General features: G+C 46.7%; 1 long non-coding RNA gene across 1 annotated transcript; it reads right to left on the bottom strand.

Annotated features, from left to right (window-relative positions):
- Positions 1-144: 144 nt before the first annotated feature.
- On the bottom strand, positions 145-21,271 carry LOC310923900. The gene is made up of 2 exons (XR_014592717.1): positions 21,133-21,271; positions 145-387 (listed from the first exon to the last, which is right to left on the bottom strand). It is a non-coding gene; the product is annotated as an uncharacterized lncRNA (long non-coding RNA).
- Positions 21,272-21,288: the final 17 nt, after the last annotated feature.

Genomic DNA, 21,288 nt, shown 5'->3' with positions numbered 1-21,288 from the left:
ATGCAGCAATTAGGAATTGCTGTTTTGTAAAGGTCTCCTACGGGTAACTTTCCTCCTCTCACTTAGCTGAAGTCTCTAGCTGTTGACCTAAAGCTTACAGGTATTTCTTTGTCTCTTTCCAATCTCAGGTGTGTTCTTGAAAAAAAAAAAACAAACCTGTAGGCTTGGGAGGTGGGTTTGAGGTGGAGTGTGACACAAAGGGCTCCATGGAGCTGAGCCTGCTCCAGGTCCCCAACTGCTCCATTGCAGGTGAGAGGGCTGGGAGATGAACATCAATTCCTCCTGCTCACCTCCAGGATCAGGCAGAGGTTGCTTGCAGGGTTTCTGCAGACACTGCACTCATCTTCCTTTGGGCATCTGACCATGGCCTCAGGTGGCTGTTTCAGCCTAGGGAGAAACATAAGGAAAAAAAAAAAAAAAGATACAGTGAAATGATGCCTGTGACCATAACCTTCACCTTTTCATCTCTAGATGTGGTTTTTCAGCCTGCACAGCTCCAGTGGCACAGTCTGGACTCCTGCCAGCATCTGAGCAGGAGCCCCAGCAGCGGGGAAGGTGCCTCACACCATCCCCATTCCTGGCTCCTCCATCTGCCCCGGGGCAGGCACAGCCCCTGCTGCATTACATTACCTGTCTTTGCAGCAGTTTGTTCCCAGCACCAGGCAGCTTTATTTACCTGCTGCTCAGCGCCGTGTTTGTACAAGCCTCGAGAGGACTCGACAAGCCTGCGGTTCAAACGCTGCTGCTCGGAGGTGGCGGAAAAGGGGAGAGAGAATTGCTGGGTGATTGCAAAGAGGCCCCGAGGCAAACCTCAGCCCTTTCATTCCTGCCTCCTCTCCTCTCTTGCACCACCTTGGCTCCGCTCAACATCAGGCTGGCAAGAAAAACAAGGCATGTGGGAGCTGCTCTGCAAAGGCGTCCCTTAGCAGAGAGGTCTGGAGGAGGGGATAGCTCCTCTCCTCCTCTCTCCTTTAACCCCAGATGGGTGGCAGGAGGTGCAGACCAGCTCATGGGTGTCTCCAAAAATCCCAGGCAAAGGCTGCAGGTGCTAAAGTGCTCATGGGGTGTAAACCTGTGTTGCCTGTCTCTGGGCTCAGCTGTTGATCAGATCCCGTTGTCCCTGTGCCATCCACTCTTTCCCCTTCCTTGGGTTTTGATGTGTTTCTTTGGAGAAGACCCACACAAGGAAGGAAGACAGAGCAGCGGGTTCTTCAGACACCAGTCTTGGGGCCAGAGGGTTGAGGGAAGATGCCCAGCTGCATTTTGCCTGTCCTGTTTTTTGGCCAAAACCACCTGAAAGTGTGCCCAGGTCTCTGCATGAAGCCTGTAACAATTTTGGCCACACCAGTCTGGTATTGGAGAGGATTGGATCGTTCACAGCACTGCTCCACTGCCTCCCTCTCTGTTCTGTGATGCTCTTTGAGCCAGGGCTGTGGTAAAATGCCAAACCCAGGCACTCCTATGGAATCACAGAATCATTTAGGTTGGAAAAGACCTCCCAAATCATCAAGTCCAGCCATTTACCCAGCACTGCCATGTCCACTACTGCTGCCAACCTAAGCCAGGGAGAGCCTCCCAGCCCAAGGCGAGTGCTGATTAAGCAGGGCAGGGTAGGAGCACAGGAAGCCCTTTCCAGGGGAGGTGGCACAGGCAGATCCCAACACGTCGGGCTGAGCGTCAGGGGCTGTTGGTGGTGAGACACGGGGCCAGGAGGGCAGTGAGCTGGGATGGAGAGCAGGGTGGGGAGGCTGTGCCTTGGGGACACTGCCACCCTGGAGAGGCTGGCATGACACCCAGCTGGGCTGGAAAACCCTCCTTGCTGCACTAGAGAAGCCCTGAGCTTATAGAGAAACACTCAGCAGGCACTTGAGGAAGAATGGGATTTTAAATCAGTGCTGCCACTACCTTATTTACCTGGTGTTTTTGAAATACTGTGGGAGAGGCTTTCAGGCTTTGCTCTGCAGTGATGTAGAGCTAAGACCATTTAAAAGGTAATAAAGAGCAACTTGTGATCCACACGGAAACACCTTGTCTAAGAGACTCGAGTAGAAACATGCAGGAGTGTAAGACAAACACTACAGCTGTGGCAAGGAAAAGGGGAAAGATGTTCTGCACTCTCCCCTGGATGAGCAGGCAGGAGCCCGTTTGCTCTGCCCCAGGGGCACAGAGTAACCCTTGACCGTGACAGGAATAAGGGCCATGGGCCAACTCAGAACATGCACAAGGAGAGAAATCTGCCTGATGAGTCTCCCCCACCCCAGTCTCCACTGGCTGATCGGATCAGAGGAAATAAATCCTGGCAGAGCCAGTTTTCACAGGAGTTCATGCCCTGACCCTGCCTCAACAGGGACTGGGTCCAATATGTTTCCCTTTTATCTATTTAAATAGGATTGCTTTTCTTAGTCCACTAACATGCAAAACATGCCAAGTCCTGTGCTGAATTACTGATGTCTGCTGTGTTTTAAAACCCCCAGTGAGGCTGGCTTTGCCCCAGCACTGCCTTGCTTTTGCAAAGATGCTTAGCTAGGGGCATTGTAGGAGGTTTAGCAGGCCTCAATTACAACTGACATTGGAAACTTCTATCACGGGAGCTACATCCAAAAGCACACGTGCAGTGGGGTTTAGGAATTTGCAAAATCAAAGTCTAGACGTTTGTGGTGAATATAAAGGCTGACTTCAGCCTAACCTCTGCCAGTCTCCTCAGCTCACAGAAGACAACATCTTCCTTTAAAAAAAGGTAAGATTTAAAATCTATTCAGCAGACTGGGCCATCCCAGCTTGAAGAAGATGCTGGATGCCCTGAGATAAACTTAGATTGATGACTGGCTTCCCAAAGCAGAAAAGCCTTTATTCCCCTGGTCTCAACACAAATCCAGATTCTGATGGAGATTTATCAAAGAAAGATGGTACTGCTCCATTGCTCACCAAGCCAAACTGCACTCAGGATCATCTCTGTTCTCCCCTTATCCTTTGGGGTCCAAACACGTTTCTTACTGCACCAATTCCCAGGAAAGAAATTCGCTTTGGTGCAGCAAACCAGGGCAGCCAGTGCAGATGCAGGCAAGCTCTCTGGCCACAGGTACAACCCACAGCCTGCAACTCTCTCCCTTTCACCAGGGCAATGCTTTCTCTGCCAAAAAGGTCCCACCTCTAGGTCATTTCCAAAGCAAAAAAATCTTTGCAGAGTTGGAAAATGAGGAGCTCATTTCCCATCCTTGTCTCTGCCAGCTTTGGGGAAGGAGAGAGCTGCAGAACTGCTCCCCATGGCTGTGCCAAGGACACTGCCCCAGACCCGCTTTTAGCACAGCACCTTGTACTTCCTTCCCAAAGGCCTGCCAGGACAAGGCAGCTCTGCAGCAGCTCTGCAGCAGCCCTACAGCAACCCTGCAGCAGCTCTGCAGCAGCCTTGCAGCAGCCTTGCAGCAGCCCTACACCAGCCTTGCAGCAGCTCTGCAGCAGCTCTGCAGCAGCTCTTTGCCCTGGGTTGCAGCTGGCTCGGCATGTGCCGGCAAGCACCGCGCTACAGGTGACTCCAGCTCACAGGGCTGGCTGGGCTTTGCCAGCCAATTTTTGGCAGGGAGGAGGCCTTGTGCAGATGTTCACTGGAGACTTTATCCATTCATTTCTCCTCCTTAGTAACCAAAATAGCCACTCGAGCCAGGGTGAAGCCCAATGGTGGAGGCTGCTGTTAATGAGCTGTGCTGGCAAGCACACCCAGCAAAGAGAAAGGGCTGGGGAGTCATCGTGGCTCAGAACCAGCCTGTGCCACTGGGGAAGCTGAGGCACACCTGATCCTCCTCCTCCTCCTCCCTCTGAGCTTCCCTCACCTCTCAATTAGTTGAGAGGTAACTCAACTCCTCCTTCCTGGAGGAGTTAAAAGGAAAAATAAACTAAAAGGCCAACAAATGTGGAGGAATACACCAGCCTCTCCCTGCTGGCAGAAGCCTGTGCCTAGAGGGGGTTCCCTTTTTCCCCCACTGGGGTGGGTGCTGGCAGCTGAAGGGCAGAGGGGAAGCAGAGCTGTGTTAGGGTCAGGCAGAAGGTGCAGCCCCCAGTGGCACAGCAAGCCAAGCTCACCCTTGGAAAGGGACTGTTCTGCTCCATGGTATTTTCAGGACTGTGCTGCCAGACTCTCTAGCCTGAAGCAAATCAAGAAAAGGTGCTCCAGGGGAGGCTGTCACTCCTTTAACAACAGCAGCCTGTTTCCAAGGGATTTTATGCATCTGACTCCCATTAAAACCAGAGGGACGCCGACCTCTGGGGCTTGGCCAGCGTTGTGCTTGACGCCTGCAGACATTTGGAACTGCTCCTTCAGATGCCACCTCCTCTGCTCCCTCCTGCTCCAGCCAATGCTCTACAGCATCCAGAAAAACGAGTAAAATCAGGCTGCTTCCATGTAAAATTCCCAGAGGTGTGCCACAAAGGCTCCCAGTGAGTGCCACTACTTTGTCCCCCCTGTGAGCTTGCAGAGGGCACCTCCAGTGTCACAGGTTGGCACAAGGGTCACCACAAGGCAGTGGGACACACCAAGGAAGGACCCAACCCACTGCTCAACCCTGTCTGAGCTCTTTGCAAGTGTTATAAATACGTATTGTAAAGTTGGCTTGTCACAAATATTAAAATAAATACTATATATATATATATAATGTTAAAATAACTTTTATTTCCACTATTAACAAAACTTCCACATAGTAGTAGTAATAACTAATATAATTATGCATAAACTATTTAATCAAATTAACATCCAATAAACACATAATAAAAACCCTACTACTAATATACCAGCATCTACCATCTAAAAAAAGTATAAACCAAAGCCCAAACTAAAAGTAATAAACCAAAACCCCACACATACTCTAAAAAAACCTCAAAAACCCCCATACTAAACAGTTCCTAAAATATAAAAATTAGTCTGTAAAGAAATATAAATATGCATAATAGTCTATAAATATGCAACAAACTAATGTAATTTTAAAAAGTGTTTAAAAAATATGTCCAAAAATAATAAGTATACTCTTAACTAAATACCAAACACCCAACTGTTTAACCCTTTACTTTATCTTCTAATATCTTTTTACTAAACTTTTTAAATTTTACCAAAAAACGTAAACCTCATTTTTCACATGAGGAATCAACAGGGACAGGGTGAGGTAGGAAGCAATAGGGATGGGATTTTGAGCCACTCCAGATTTTTAGGGTGGCTCTTTCCTCCCTGCCCTCACAGGGACAGCCTGGTGCCTGTGCCCCTCCCTGCACAGGCACACACACGTGCCTGCACTCACTCACACAACACTCACTGCCCATTTTTACGAAATCAGCCACTTAAAGTGACTGAAAATCAGCCACTTGTCAAGGCAGGGAGCTCTCAGGTCAATGTATCCACCAAACTACCCCCCAGCACAAGCTGCTCATGGACAGGGCCATCACTCTGCAGACTGAAACATGAGAATGGAGATGACAGTAACTCACAGAATTCACAGAATTTCACAGAATCACTGGGTTGGAAGAGACCTCGAAGATCCTTGAGTCCAACCCATGCCCTAACACCTCAGCTAAACCATGGCACTGAGTACCACATCGAGTCTTTTCTTAAACACATCCAGGGATGGTGACTCCACCACCTCCCCTGGGCAGACAATTCCAGTACTTTATTATTCTTTCTGTGAAAAGCTTTTTCCTAATATCCAGCCTATATTTCCCTTGGCTCAGCTTAGGACTGTGTCCTCTCATTCTGTCAGTTGCTGCCTGGAGAAAGAGACCGACCCCACCTGGCTACACCCACCTTTTAGGAAGTTGTAGACAGTGATAAGGTCACCTCTGAATCTCCTTTTCTCCAGGCTAAACAACCCCAGCTCCCCTCCACAACTCATCTCTGCTTATGCAATCCTTTGCTGACCTGGTCCCACTGACTTGCTTGGTCCCACAGCAGTTTGCAGCTCCCGCCTTTAGCTGCTCCATCCCAGCTCCCTGAGGTCTATCAGAGCATCCACATGGCAAAAAGCTGCCTCAGGGTGTGTCCCTCGAGGCTGCCAAAGCTTGGAGTTAGACACATCACAGCTCTGCCACAACCCTGTAATCCACTCCTGTAGGACACTGCTGCTGTCAGAAAGCAAATCCCATCTGCAAAGAAAGAGGAAAAAACATCCACTTCCTCAGCCATGAACACTGGTATGGCTGTTCCCAACTCAGAAAGCACAATCTGGGTGAGGTTCTTCAAATTCACTTTTGCCTGAAGAGTTTCCTGTGTTAAAAGCCCAAGGAAAAAAATCAAATTGTAATTCCTCTCTAAGTAGTTAGGAAGTACAGTGCTCATAGGGAAAACACCTTCCACATCCCAATCACTTATCACAGTGTCCACTTTATCTATAGTATTTAAATATTTCCAGAATCCTACACTGTTCTCCAGTTACCATTTTAAAAAATATTAATAGATATGTATGTATTGTTATAAATATTCAGAGACATAAATATATATATGTGTACATATATTCACACATTTAAAAAAACAAACCTTGAAAGCATTTATTTGATCAGTCTAAAGGCATCTTGTCCTTGGATTCTGCTTCTACCTCCTCTTGTGGCAGAATAAGTAATCTTTACCTTCTTTTTAGCAGTCACACAAGACAGGACACAAACTCCCATTGATTCCTCTACAAGGCTACTTGTTGACAACAGTTCCAACCACATCCCAACAACCCAAATCCAAACCCAGGTGGAAGGACTTAGATCCAAAATGATACATGAGGCTGCTGCTCCTGCATCACCAAAAGCTATAGGAGCTGCAAGTATCTTACTTGCTTTTGGCCTCATCTCTTTGCAGTGGCTTATTGTGGTTTATTTGTGCCAGGCTGGATGGGGCTCTGAGCAACCTGGTCCAGTGGAAGGTGTCCTTGCCCATGGCAGTGGGGCTGGAACTGGAAGATCTTTAAGGTTCCTTCTAACCCAAACCATTTCTGTGACTCCTCCCCTTGCCCCCCAGCTGCCTTCTTTACCATATTTTAGTAATTGTGGCTCCTCTAAGGGTCATTCTTTTGCCCATAAAGAAGGGATTTACCAAGTATTTCTGACATCCATTGCAGACATCCATGCGCACACACAGAGTGGGCAGCTGCAGAGCTACATTGCTTTTTATCAAGCCTCTTCCTTGCCCTTCTGCTGTTTTCCCAAGCTCTGTTTGTTTCCCCAGGTTTACTCTCAGGCCCTGAATATATCCCAGATTAACAAAATCCACCGGAGACCAAGATGCAAAGGGGCAAAATCTTCCAGCCAAGTGGATGAAGGCTCCCAGCAAAGCTAAGTTTCTATATCTCAGCTAAAAATGTCCCCTTGCCCCCTTTTCTATGCCCGGTGAGTTCCAGGGGCTCCGTGCCAAGCCCTGGCCACTCCTCACCAGCCACACTGTCGTGCCAGAGGATTATGGCTTCCTCGAAGGCCTCCTGAGAGGCTTCAATTATCTTCCTTGATCAGATATCAAAGCTCCTGTGCCAGCAGAGTGAGGAGCAGAGATTTGCTGCTGAGCAAACATGGTGTGTCCTGCAGGGAGAGCGAGCCCCAGCACCTCAGCTCCACATGAAGTTTAATTTCTTGAGAGGTCTGTTCTGGGAGAGGCACAGGCCAGCTCTTGAGAGATGCTGGGGCTTTGGGGGCAGCTCTGCTGCTGCCCAACAGACCATGAGAGTTGAGTGAAATGGAAGAGGGAAGTCATTGGTGCTGATGGAGAAAACTGCCAGAAGGCCAGAGTCAGCCTCAGATTTTGAGTTTGGTTCCCCCTCCAGTGCTATTAATGCCTTAATGATACAGGTTATCATTAAGGTTATCATGGCCAGAGTGTTGGGAACCACCTTTAAATGTACCAATCTCTGAGGGTCCAGCCCTTGCAGATTGGCTTAAAATGATTTCAGCGAGACTGCTCTTCAGAGGTGTTTTGTAAAGCAAAAGGTTTAATAAATGAAAAATATCAAAATAACAAATGTTACAGAAAACAAAAGAAAAGCTGAGCACAGCTGTCCAAGAAAACCTCTGACACCCTGCTAGAAACACTCCAAACAGCCTTTTACTTCCTTTGGGCTCCTTCCTAAATACTGAATGTTTTAGGGGGGACAATTTGGCCTGCTGCCAATAGGAGATACAGGATTTGAAGAACAGCAAAAAGGTTCAATGGATGCTTCTCTCTTGGCACTGAGCCAATCACTGTCAGAAGGGTATCAAAGTTTCTGGGTTCTTTTTCTTATAAGAAATGCAAGGGGTGAGTCTTAAATTTTTTTCTATATGGAAAACACTTGCTGGGGGTGGGAAATGCATTCCTACACCTTAAAGCTCTTCCTGAACAACCAATCCAATCCTCCAAAGCTTTGCCCAAAAGGAATTTGGCCGACAGCAGGGAGGTTAAGGAGTCAGTACAAGCACATCTGGTGCCAGCAGAGTTTGGCTGCAGCTCCCAGTTGTGACACGATTAATACCTAATGAGGATATAAATATTATATTGTGACACACATAAGGTCAACAGGTTTCCATGGAATATGTTGCTGCTGAGGAGCCAAGAAATAATCCTTTAACCATGGATTAAATTTAGTGCTATTTGACATCCCATCCTTCAACCAAGCCATTAAGAGAACCCAGGACAGGAATATCTCCTCACTAGAAATATTCACATCTGGGTGAGGTATTTTCTATCAAACATGCAAATAAGAAGTTATGAGGCTCTCCAAGGAATGGCTGCTCCAATCTAGTACCTGCTTTGTGCCTAGGCTGTAGTTGATATCTTGTCTGAAAAAGGTCATTAAGCTGCAAATGTATCTGTCCTGTCTTTTTTTCAACTCAGTCTTAGCCACAAACTTCACCCACCAGACCTTAATCCAGCTCCTAGAAGCCCACATTTGGTGTCCCTTGAAGTTGTCACTACAGGGTGACCCAGCTGTACCTCCCAGGCTGTCCCTGCAGTCCCCACACATGCCAAGGGTCCATCCAGCCTGCCCTTCCTTCCCTCCCTGTGCAGCTGCCACTGGAAAGGTGCTCAAGCCTCTCTTCATCTCCTGCTCCTCTTCTGGGCTCTCCCCTTTGAGTCGTGGTGAATTCCTGCATCCAGAGCTGAAAGGTGAATGAATCCTCAGTGACTCATAGGGCAGGGGGCAGGGAAGGAAATGAACACAAAGGACAGCCCATGTATTTCAGCCCTCTCCAGAGGAGATTTTCTCCTCTGTGATCTCCAGAGGCTGGAGGTGTCTGCTTCCCTGGAGAAGCTGTTTCAGTGTTTTGTGGGAGTACAGCTGTCAACATCCTCTGTAACTCAGCCTGTTACCCTGCACAGTCACTACAGGTTTTTTCTCTCTCTCTCTGACACCTACATTGGAGATCCTCAGGGATCCACCTCTCACTTCCTCCTATCTTAGCTGAGCTATTAGGAATATCTCTTTCTAGCAGCAGCAAAGTGGGGATAGACACAGCAAACTCAGGAATTCAGTGAGGAGAAAGCCAACTCCTGCAAAAGAAATGTGGAGGAAGAACGTCAAGAAGAGAGCTGGAAATGAAAAGCACTTTGTGGAATCATGCAGCGTCCCTGTAACAAAATCAGTTATACAACTACTTGTGAGGGCACCTATTTGCATTATTCATAGGGTATTAATTACACAACTCTTAATTTTTCCTTTTGAGACTTTGCCATTACAGCTCAACACCTGCAGCAGGTAACCCAGCAGCGTTTTTTCTGCCTCCAACACAGCCTATTCAGTTTTCCCCTCCTGCCTAATTATGACAATTACTTTCTTATCCTCCTCTTTTATTTCCCTTGACTCCCATTGTTTGAACCAGCCATTACAACTTTCATGTTCCTGTATCAAAAGTTGTTCTCTGCAGACCCCACCCAAGACAGCACCGTGATATCACCTGGTGTCAGGTAACAGCTGAAAACAGCTCTCCACCAGGTGTTTTTCTGGCAGCTCCTGACAAAAGGAGGCTGTGGGTTGGTTTTGTTTTCCTCTGACTGCTGCCTCTCTCCCTGGCCTCCTCTTACCATCCATTCCTGATCCATCCATCCATTCATCCATGATATATCCAGGGAATTTATCCAAATCATCCAGCTCAGAACATGCTGGATGAACAGGGATGCTCAGACCACAGTCTCAGAAGTGACAGGGATGCCAGGGATGCTCAGCCCACTGCCTCAGCACAGCATGAAATCCATGGAGCTGAAATCCATGGCACCAATTGTCTCAGCATCACCAAGGGCTCAGAGTCACCCCATAGCAGCACCAGGCAGCAGTGCAGGGTCTCCTCCCACACATCCCAGCTCAGGGGCTGTACTCTGACCACAGCAGGCAACATTCTTACCAATTAATTATTGAGAGCACCAACAGAGGACCAAAAGAACACATTTGCAAGGGCTAGAAGTAGGTGACTAACTCAGAGACTATCAAACCATGGCAAATAGGGCTGCTCAGCAACACTCAATCACAGTTGTTTAGGTTGTTCATTAAATATAAATTTTCATAGCCAGATGGGATGCAGCACACCCAGCTTTGGGTGTCTCTGCAAGTGTGCCAAAGCCCCCCTCCCAGCAACCAGTGGAGAGAAAATGAGGAAAACTCAATGTATTTGTTCATCCCACCTTTCTCACTCATGGGGCTGTACCTCTGGGTGAGCTGAGTGCCCTGCACTGACCAGAGAGGGAGAGCAGACAGCCCAGGTGAGCCCAGGAGAACTGGGCTGGCTGAAGAAAGGAAAGCCAAATCCCACCCAGGCTGCCTCCACTTTGTTGTTAAACAGCCATAGGAAAGGGCAGCAGTGAGAAGCTCCTGGGACACACCTCAGGGAGCTACAAGAGGGTTTTGATGTAGGAGATGGAGCATTGGGCTCATGACCGAGTTTAGAGGGAGGCAGAGGAGTGCAGGAGTACCAGGGACAGGTATGTCCTCTAGTGGGTCCCCTGGGGCAAGTGATGCTTGTGAGACATTTTTGGCAAAACTCATTGTCCAGCAGTGTGGGTTGAGCTGCCCAGGCTCCTGGGCTAACACTGGGGTTGGGTTATGCCTGTGGACACAAACCCAGAAGGAACCAAAGAGCTGAACCTAATTCTGCTTCCAGCAGGGACTGAAGGCCTCCAGTAAGTACTGGGGATAATCATGTAATTCATCCTGAGCTGACAGTGCTTCTTTAGTCTCTTGTGTTAGTGCTCTGCCTTCACAGAAGATAACTCGTGAAACTGAGGCATGGAGGAAAGTTTTTGAAAGGTTGGAGATACTGGCTGAGGATTCCTGGGTGTTGGGAAGGCTCAGAGCTGGAGGTGATCTTTGGGGTGTGTTGGGTTTGCATGGCAACATTTTGGGGGTTGGAGGTGAGTTATAGGGGAGCTATGAGAAGCTGCTGGAAGCTTCCTTTGTGATGCAAAGAAATAAGGTGACAATATTACCTAGAAGATGATTGCAAACCAGTGGTTATCATGGGAACAAGTAACTTCTTCCAGTAACACTTAACATCCATTTGTCCTAAACAAAGGTGACTGATTCAACTTTCCTGGCACCTGTGATCAGCCAAGTTTGCCACTCACTTCTCCTCACAATGAGGAAAATGACTTTTCTGAGACCTAGCACCCATCTTGCCCCTTGTTTTAGGCCTAGACCACAACCCCATCTGCTTTTACACTGTAGTTTTCTGTTCATGGGTGCAAACCAAAAATACCTGTTCAGTATACAGACCATATATATACATATATATACACAAGGAGTTGAATCTGGCCCAGAATAATCAATGCCTGGATGACACCAGGAGGCACTGGCCCATTTTAGTCTTACAGTAAAATCTCATCTGCCTTCTGAGCCAATCAAAGACTATTTTCCTCCACATTAATCAGCCCTTATCTTAGCCAGACAGGCCCTGCAGATGCTCATGTTGTATCAAACTCTTCAGCTTCTGCTCTCAACACTAATCCAGTGATGTTGAGCTGAGCCTAAGTGAATTATGACCCTTCTGCCCCAGGTGATGCTGACTCTTCGGTTTTATGGGGCTTACAAGAACCGAACAGAAATTACAGCTTTGTGAGCAGCCCGAGCCCTAATGATGGGGTGATATCCTTGCTTACAGGCCCTGAGTTGGCACAAAATCAATGAGGATTCTTCACCCACATCTTATTTTTAAATGTCCATCAGGACACAGCAGAACAGAATGTAAAGTCCAAGAAATCTTCACTCCATGACAAACTAATCCCTGATCATCCTGCTTTCTGTCATGGGTGTTTTTTTTTTTCCAAAACACACCTGAACAAACCACAGATCACTGTTTTCCCTCAGGATGACACCCCCACTTTTGCTTGTTTGGCTTTGCAGGCACAGAGACAATTAATTGATCCGTGGAACTCTTCAGTCCCTTAGTTTTCCACTTGGTCCCTCAGACACAGGAGCTTCAACCCCCACCCATGTGGCACCAGTGCTGATCTAAGCCCAAAGGCAGTGGAGACGCCCCAGAAAGCTCAGAGCTTCATTCAGCTGCTGCTGAGGAGTTTCCTGTTTTACCATGAGGTAAATCCAGCAGCCTGAGATGAGAGCCTGCTCAGCATCCTGGAGGGATTAGTGTTTTCCATAAGGATGAGCTCCCAGAGGTCCTGTGCTAAGATGAGGGCTAAGATAAGGAACAGCAAGGCTGGTGGAGCCCAAGTGATCCACAGAGCTCACAAGCAGGAGCAGGGCTGGCATTAAAACGAGCCAATGAGTTTTGGGCTGTTTGGGGATGAGGCAGGGACTCCCACATTTGTGTCTACAGGCACACACTTAAGGCTGGGCTTGGCAGAGCCTGTTTTCCTGCTGTAATTGGCCCAGTGGGAGGACAGGGTGGGAGCTGGTGTCAGGGTTATTTAGCTCTCCTCACCATCGCTGTCTGGCCAAACTCACCATCAGCTCCACCCATGGGGCCTCCCCAGCCCCTTTTTCAGGCCACACCGACTCCACTTTGCCCAGTGCCACCAAACCTCCAGCATCTGGTGTCTCTTAATCACCCCTTGGCAAAGAGCAGCCTCCTGTTGCATATCAAAGGAGGAGGACCAGGCAGGATTAGGGATCAAAACAATGCATGGGAGACCTCAGCCTGCTTCTGAATCATTCAGGGCTGGGAGGCTGGGATTAGACATGGTGCCACTGGAAGCCAATACCTCCTGCTTTTTTTTTTTCTTTTTTTTTTTTTTTTTTTTTTTTTTTTTTCTGGGGCTGGGATGCTTCTCCATTGGCAGAGTAGTTTTTAAATACAGGGTTGGCACTTTATCCCAAAAGTCTACGCCAAACGATAAATCCTGGAGATTTGCATAAACACTGGTGTCAGTCTGGATGGCTTCTGTGTGACTGTGGGGCATGTGTGGATCTCCTGGATATACAATAGCAGGAGCAAATAACTTAATGGGTCTGTTGTGAGTAAAGCCTGCATCAAAGGCTGGAGTTGAACTCCTGATTAAGACAACCCAGGGATGAAAAGCTAAGCTGATTTACACATTTTGCAACACCTCCCAAGGTAGAATGAGGGCTGCTGGTAATAGCAGCAAGCGTCTCCTGGTTTGTCTTGGGGCACAAATTGTTCTCCAGACAAACACAGGCAAGCCTAGAACCAGGCTTAATATTAGGGAAGGAGACAACCAAAGACCTCTTTATTGTTGTTTTCACTTTAGCTTAGAGCATTACAGTGGCTGCTGTCCTGGCAAGGGATTATCAGCGTGCTCAGCACTCGCTGCCTGGCTGGTGCCTTGGGTTGGTCAGGGTGCTGCAGTCAGTGCTCAGGCCCAGGAGGTCCACGGGCATCAGCTCAGATTAACACCAGAGCCACCTGCCCTCACCAGCTCCAACTCTGCTCCTCAGTCCTGCCACAAGAAACCATCTCAGAACCAGCCCCACTGCTCTCATGGCATCACCCAGCCATGCTCTGTGTTCCTTGTTATCCTGTGCTGTTCTGCACCTCAGATGTGTCCTGACACCCACTGGACAAGATAAATCCAGGGAATTTATCCAAATCATCAGGGGAATTGCTTGGGAGCCACAGATTCCAGAGATCACATCCTGCTATCCCCCCATGCCCCGCTCTCCCAATAGCAGATGTTGGTTTAGTTGGCCTGTCTGAATTTTTCCATTCCCAATAAATTAATTTTAAAAATGTCCATCTTTTTTTTAAAGTTACTAATTGAAGATTTGTTGTCTTTTTAAGGTCATTGTTATCTATTAGAGCTGGAGAACCTCTCTTGACTCTGAATAACTGGCTTTCTACTTCCAGCTGGCATTACTGAAAGGGCTATTGAACACAAAGCAATATGAACTTCGGTTTATAAAATTTACATTTTATTACAATAATCTGTCACATGAGAGGTACCTCTGCCTCTTTTATGCACCCCTGTCCACCTTCATGTGCAAATGTATTGCTCATGAATTTTAATAGATATTGGAAATGCTCACTGGAGTGAGAACAGTCTTTTTTCACTGGCCACAAACACAATGTGACAGCACTATTTTTTTTTCCACCCTGCTCTTTTTTTTTTGATCCTGGCTTCTTATTTAATAATAAACCAGACTGTGAACACACTGACTCATCTCTTGTTTTCTCAAAATAGTGAGAAGTTTTATTTATTTTTTTTTAATCAGTAACTACCTGAGAGAAAGGAATGCCTCATAAGATAAAGGCATTTAATTAGTTTGTTTGCTGTTAAGAAAAATATGTAGGTGGATGTGGGCAAAATGCCAAGCCAAAGTGGTCTGGCTTTGCTGACAGTTCAGCAAAAGAAAAAGATTAGACGTCATGGAAAAAATTACTCCCTGAACAGGAAAAGCTGGACATGGCACATATTTCTCTTCTTGCTCCAGCTTTGTAACAGTAAAGGGAACCTCTAGCAGTAGCTAACAGAACATACTCGGTGTGCAAGAGGGCTGCAAGACAACAAAGCTGGCTGAATCACAGGGCTCTGGTAATTATGTGAGATTTCTTTCAAATCTCTTGTTCTTCATCAGTGTTATTATTAATATTATTGTAGCAAGAGCTACATCCCTTGTCTCCCCAGACTGCAGGAAGGCCAATGCGTCAGCACAGCTCAGGGCACCGTGAACCTTTGGCTTCCCTGTGCACATTTCAGAGCAAACCCAGACATCAGGATACTTTCATTTATAACCCAGAGCACACTACAAAGCGGAATAACCTTTTGGAACCAGGTTAGCAAACAAACAGCACCGTATCAATCACCCTAATCTTGATTTTCGTGCCGTTCACATTCCTGCGGACGCGAAACACTCGAGGTACAACGTGCTGGAATCCCAAAACACAAACAGATCCAGAGAGCCCATAACATAGCACAAGTCTGTTTAGAGTTTGGCCATTCTTGCTGAAGGCCAAATTTGCCACTGGACATTCTCTGTGCCCTGTTCACAGCTGAGTCTTTCTGGTCTGCTGCTGCTGCTGCCAAGGAACTGCTCCCCACACTGGAGTTTGTGCCTCATCTGAAGTGAGGTTGTGCCTGTCTGTACCAAACTCCTCTCCAGGGTCTGCAGGGCATTCCAGACAAAGCTTTCCAGCTGGCTGCTGCATCAGAAAAGTCTACCAGCACGTTTTGCATGCAGTGTCTCGATGCCAGTCATCCTTTACCCTTCAGACTTTTGTCCCAGATAACAACCAGCCAGCTCCATACCTTCCCTGAAATCCACGAGTCTTATCGTGGTGACCTGGCTTTTATGATCACTTAGTTCACCCCCACCTTTGGATTGTTCAATCAATTTCTGTTAACCAGGAAGGATACTGAAATAGCCAGTCCATTATTAGCTGCCTCCCATTTCTGAGATGAGCTGCCTCTCCCATGTTGGAGGAAGCTGGCCACACAACTCCTTCTCCTGCTGACCTTTTTGACCTTTGGGAGAGAGATGTCTGTTCACCACATGGTCCCACCCCCAAACAGTCATTATAGGGATTTTTATTTTTTTAAAATCACCATGCATCCCTTTCCATAGTGTAGGGGTCTGATACAGATCCTCACATCATATTACCTTGGTTTTCCCTTTTATAATTGAAGGGTTTGTGTGCTTGACTTGTAAGGAACTTTGTGAGTGTTTCTTCACAGCCACCCAGTCCAGGTGGGTGTAGAGGGCACATTTGTACACATGTCCAGGAGAAACTGAACCCAGTGGGAGGAATTTAGTTTTGAAAAGCAAGACTTACACTTCCAGCAGCTGTTAGTGATGGCACAGGGACCCGCTGGACACAAGAGCAGGTAACAGGAATTGCCATCAGGTCGAACACCATGAACAGCGAGCAGATTGAGAATAAAAAACAATCAGCAGGGGAATGATCTGCTCCCCAGCCAGCAGAGAGAAACCTGGCTGTCACCCTCTCCTCTCCCACAGGATCCTCCCTTGCATACACTTATCCCATTACAACTTCCCTTTCCCCCGTGCCCCAGCAAGGCTTCCAACCTGCCCTTACGCAATTTGGAATTCTCTGTGAGACAGGATGGGAACCCTACCTGAGCAGGCAGCTTCTGGCTCAGCACTTCTGCCTGCTGAGGCAGTAACACCGAGGGCAGTGCCCACACCAGAGGCTAAAAGGGTGGGACAGTGCCTGGGAAGCCACAGCTCAGGCACCACTGGCAGCTTTGTCCCTCAACACGGCACCAGCAAATCTTCCACGCTCCCAGGCAGGGTTTGCAACTGGTTATTTCACCCTGCACTGCCATTGCATCAGTGTCTGACACCTTAAACCTCAGCTGGTTACTTTTCCTTTCAGGCATGGCAAGAGTAAAGGTGGAGGGAAGGGGAGAAAAGAACAAAATGAGTTCTGAATTTTCTCCTCCAGGAGAAATTAAAAATTAAATCCTGGGTTAATAAATTTGCTTTACCCAGTCTGGCTCCCTAGAATGAGGCTAAAGGCAACAAGTTCTGCCTCACTGCATCCACGTGGCTTGGCCAGCTGCTGACACAACCATCATTTTGCAACACCTTGCCTGTACACACATCAATGTGGACCTCCCTCCCCTCCTGCCATTACCCTCCCCAAAATCATGAGCTTGTCCCTCTACTACAACCACAAGTGCTGTTTTCCACCAGGGAATATCCCTGTGCATGCACAACTCTCATTGCACAGGGCTAGGGCTGAGCTGTTTCCTTGCTTGGTTGAATTTGAAAGATGACTCTTGAGTACAGAGGTGTGAATCCTCCACCCTGATGGCAAATTCCCCAACTGGTGCCCTGCAAAGTCCCACCCCTGGTCCTCATCTTCTCTACTGATCTTTGTCTAGTCTCTTTTTCCACTCTTGTCCCAGAGGATCGTCCTGGACTCCCATTTCCTCACTCATAGAATGGTTTGGGTTTTAGGAAGGGACCTAAAAGAAGATCTGGTTCCACCCCCTGCCATGGGCAGGGACACCTTCCACTATCCCAAATTGCTCAGAGCCCCATCCAGCCTGGCCTTGGACACTTCCAGGGATGGGGAGTCCACAATCTCTATGGGCCACCTATTCCAGTGCCTCACCATCCTCACAGGGAAGAATTTCTTCCTAATTTCTAAGCTAAATCTGCCCTCCTTCAGCTGAAGGCAAATCCCCTTTGTCCTATCACTGCACTCCCTTGTGACAAGTCCTCCTCCAGCTCTCTTATAACCCCTTTAGGTCCTGGAAGGTGCTCTAAGGTGTCCCTGGAGCCTTCTCTTCTCCAGGCTAAACAACCCCAACACTCTCAGCCTGTCTTCATAGGAAAGGTGCTCCAGCCCTATGATCATCTTCATGGCCTCCCCTGGGCTCATTCCCACAGTTCAGCATCCTGTGGGTGCAGAGCTCCACACTGGTGCCATGTGGGGGCTGTGCCACCCCTGGGGGCTTCAGGCTGAGCAGGATGAAGGATCCTCCTGGTGCTGTGGGGCAGGAAAGAGCACAAATCCCACTGGCTGCAGTTGTGCTCTCACCCAGGTCTGGCTGATAAGGAAATCCAGACTGGTGTGTGCCTCTGCAAGAGACTCTGGTGCCTGGGAACCCTGTGTGGCCTCAGGTGAGGAAAAGGTTTCTCACCCCTCTTCAGCTGAACAAAAGCCTTTCCCCTCCACTTTATTTCCTGCACTTTCCATACTCAAGCCAACTTAATCTTCACTGCACCCCCAGAGAGCATTTAGCCTTGTTATTAAGCCTTTGTAGGCTGCAGCAGACACACACCACATTAGGTGAAAAAATACAGGAATTAATGTAATTGTTTTTGAACAGGGCACAGTCTCCAGCATCAATTAAATACTTAAAGGTATGCATGGGAGATAATGGTAGAAGTATAAAAATGACACCAGGCAAAAGAACATGTATTTCTGGTTAAGGGGGAAAAAAAGCCATCAGGAGAGGAAGCCTGAAAGAGTCCTCACCATGTGAAACATCTCCAAAATAATTCATGAAACTTTTCTTGGGAAAATTAATATAATATATAGAGATTTGGGGACTCAAAAACCCCTTAACATTTCTTATTTTTATCCATTTAGCATGTTTTGGTGCACATGACAAATCATATATTTTTCTTGAGAAACCTTAGGTAAACAAATTGGCTGATCAGATGTTGGAAGTGAACAGAGTGAAAGGAAAAGAATCAAAAAGTGGGAGGAAGCATAAAGAGAACATGTTTCTTTCTTCTAGCACACAGTAGGATATATTAAAAATGCCAATTAAAAATTGAACAGGAAGAACTTTGCTTTCATGAAATGAATATGAATTCTGAGCAAATTACAGGTTTTGCCCTTGAAATAACCATTCCAAACCCACTAGAAATGTAGAAATGTAATCCCAGCTCTCCTCAAATCATCCTCAATACTCCTGCTCTTCCTCACCCTCAGTGATGTGGAGGTGAATGAGGAATTTTCTGGCCACAAGAAATGTGGGAAATGTTTTAAAGGAATGAGGAAGCTCCACAGGAATTGCAATACTGAGGGAAAGAGAAATGAGAGAGAAGTGAGAAGACTGGAAAACACATCCCTCGAGAGAGAAACCAGACAAAGTAACAACAAAAGGGTGCTGGGGAAGACTTGAGCTGTGAGCAATGATGACCATTTCCAATTCCTGACATCTCCAGTCATGAGTCCAGGCCCAGCTTTCACTCCAGTGCGTGTCTCCCCAGCTGGAAACTGAGTGAGTAGAAAACCAGCACATTTCCTGTACAGCTCACTCGGGAACAGTATTGGTTATTTATCACCAGAGCCTTTATTTAGATACCAAGTAATAAGCTTGTCATGTAAATGGGTCAAAGGCAGTACTTGAAACATGAGTATTGATCCCCAGATATCCCCTCCCTAAAATTGTACAGTTAAACATTGATGTACAGAAGAAGCAACTGAAAAGAAACTGGATCTGGGACATTTTTCATTCCTTAAGTTGCACACAATTCTTTTCATCCCTTTTACCACTTTCTCACTGCCATTGAAATAAACCTTTTTTTTTTTTTTTTTTCAGCTCATCTTTGGCCTTAAAGCCCAGTTTGATTTTTCCTGCCTGTTCACATGCATCCAGTGACTGGCAGATGATAAAAACCTTCTTCCCACCTCTGCACACTGACAGGGCAGAACAGCCTGGCTCCTCTGGACACCAAAAGCCCGAGTTCAGAGGAGGAAAAAGAAAAGAAAGCCAGAACTATTATGAGGATACAGAATAATGGCACTTGGAGAAGGTTATTTATTTCCAAGCTGTGCAGAATGAGGCCAGTTTGAGCACCAAGGGTCAGTTTGAGGGACTTGAATTCACAGAGCAAAGTATGGAGGAGAGAGAAGGGTAAAAGGGGAAGGGGAGTCCTGAGCCATGACTGAACCACATCAGAGTCCCCACTCCCAACAGCAGGACCAGAAAAGCTTTAATTCTGACAAAGAGATGAGTTTCCCCTCCCTCTGAGTCTGGAATGGCCCAGTGGGTGCCCTGGTGTCTGTGTGTGCACTCACAGCCATGGAAATGAGCAGGTCCCTCACCAAGGGCAGCTTTATCAGCAAGGCAGCCATGAGAAAATGATAAAGGCAAATATAATTACACCTGCATGTCTCATGGCTGGGCAAATATTGTGGGACTCATGCTCAGCTGTGCTGAGTCCCATAAAATCCATCTGAAGCCACCCTGCAGCTACCAGGGTGAAACACTGCCCTGAATAAAAGTGATCAAAACATCTGAGAGAAGAGTTTTCTACTAAAACAACAACCAGAAACTAATTTTAAACAGAATTTAAATGTTTTTCAGAGCTGATTAGATCTAAGTGTTATCAAGAAGGCAAGAAACCAATTTTTCATATTAACAAAATCAGTGAGATAATTGTTTTGATAGGGTGGTTTCTAAACTATGGTTTAGGTTTTAGGGTTTTCTTAAAACTATGATCTCTCTATTACAATCTGTATGGAAGTAGAATATAAGACACCTGCACTATAAAAATGAAAGCTTTCTGGAAATTTTTCATTAGGAATAATTGAGTTTTGTTTTGCAAGAAATGCAGGCTTTTTTATTCCCACACAACATTTAAATGTCAACGCTGGACTTCAGAACAGAAGTACTAATTTCGTAGCAGCCCCACCACTAAAAACATGCTTCCCCTAATTAGAGTTTTGTGGTAACTCTGTAATAAAGACAGGAATGAGATAAAGATACTTTTCCTCAAAGAGAGAGGGAAAATTCTGTAATCCATACATGCTTGGAAAAGAATTAAAGTGACTACATATTTCCACAATGATCTATTCCTTAGACTGGAAAAAAAAATCAAAAAAAACACAGAGAAGAGTCATGCAGCACATACCAAACCCAAGTAACTTCTCACTTTCCCACAGAGAAAATTGGCCATTGGGCATTTTCATCTCTGCATCACCAAGTTATTACATCCCAACCACTCACAGGATAAACTCCAGCTAATTAGATCACAGTCTCTCAGGTTTTTAATCCTTGGATATAATTTAACTTTACACCCAAAGATCCTCAACACTGACAGCTTAATTTGGTGTCGCTGATCACTCCACTGCCACTTTAATCAGATAGGCTGCAGTGTCAGAGACCCACTGAATTACACCTGTGGGGTAATCAGGGGTGTGTAATACTGAGCTTTATATTAATAAAGGCTGATATCACCATGATGCACTCCTGAGGCAGATAGGAGATGCTGAAATGAGTGCAGTAATAAGGAACCCCACCCTTTCCATATATACCTGTTAATAGCTGGTTTCCCTTAATAAGACTCTCCCAAAGGACAGGCCTTTTCCTTCCCAGCAGCCACACTTAATCCCCACAGCAGCAGAAAGGGAGACATTTCCTCCCAGAGCATTGCTGCTACACCACCTCCAAAGCTGCATCTCCATCTTTTC

The sequence above is a fragment of the Zosterops lateralis genome (assembly GCF_965231275.1).
Source record: "Zosterops lateralis genome assembly, chromosome: 2".
Taxonomy (NCBI): Eukaryota; Metazoa; Chordata; class Aves; order Passeriformes; family Zosteropidae; genus Zosterops; species Zosterops lateralis.
The sequence above is the reverse complement of the archived record's forward strand: the minus strand, read 5'-3'. Positions and strand labels throughout refer to the sequence as shown.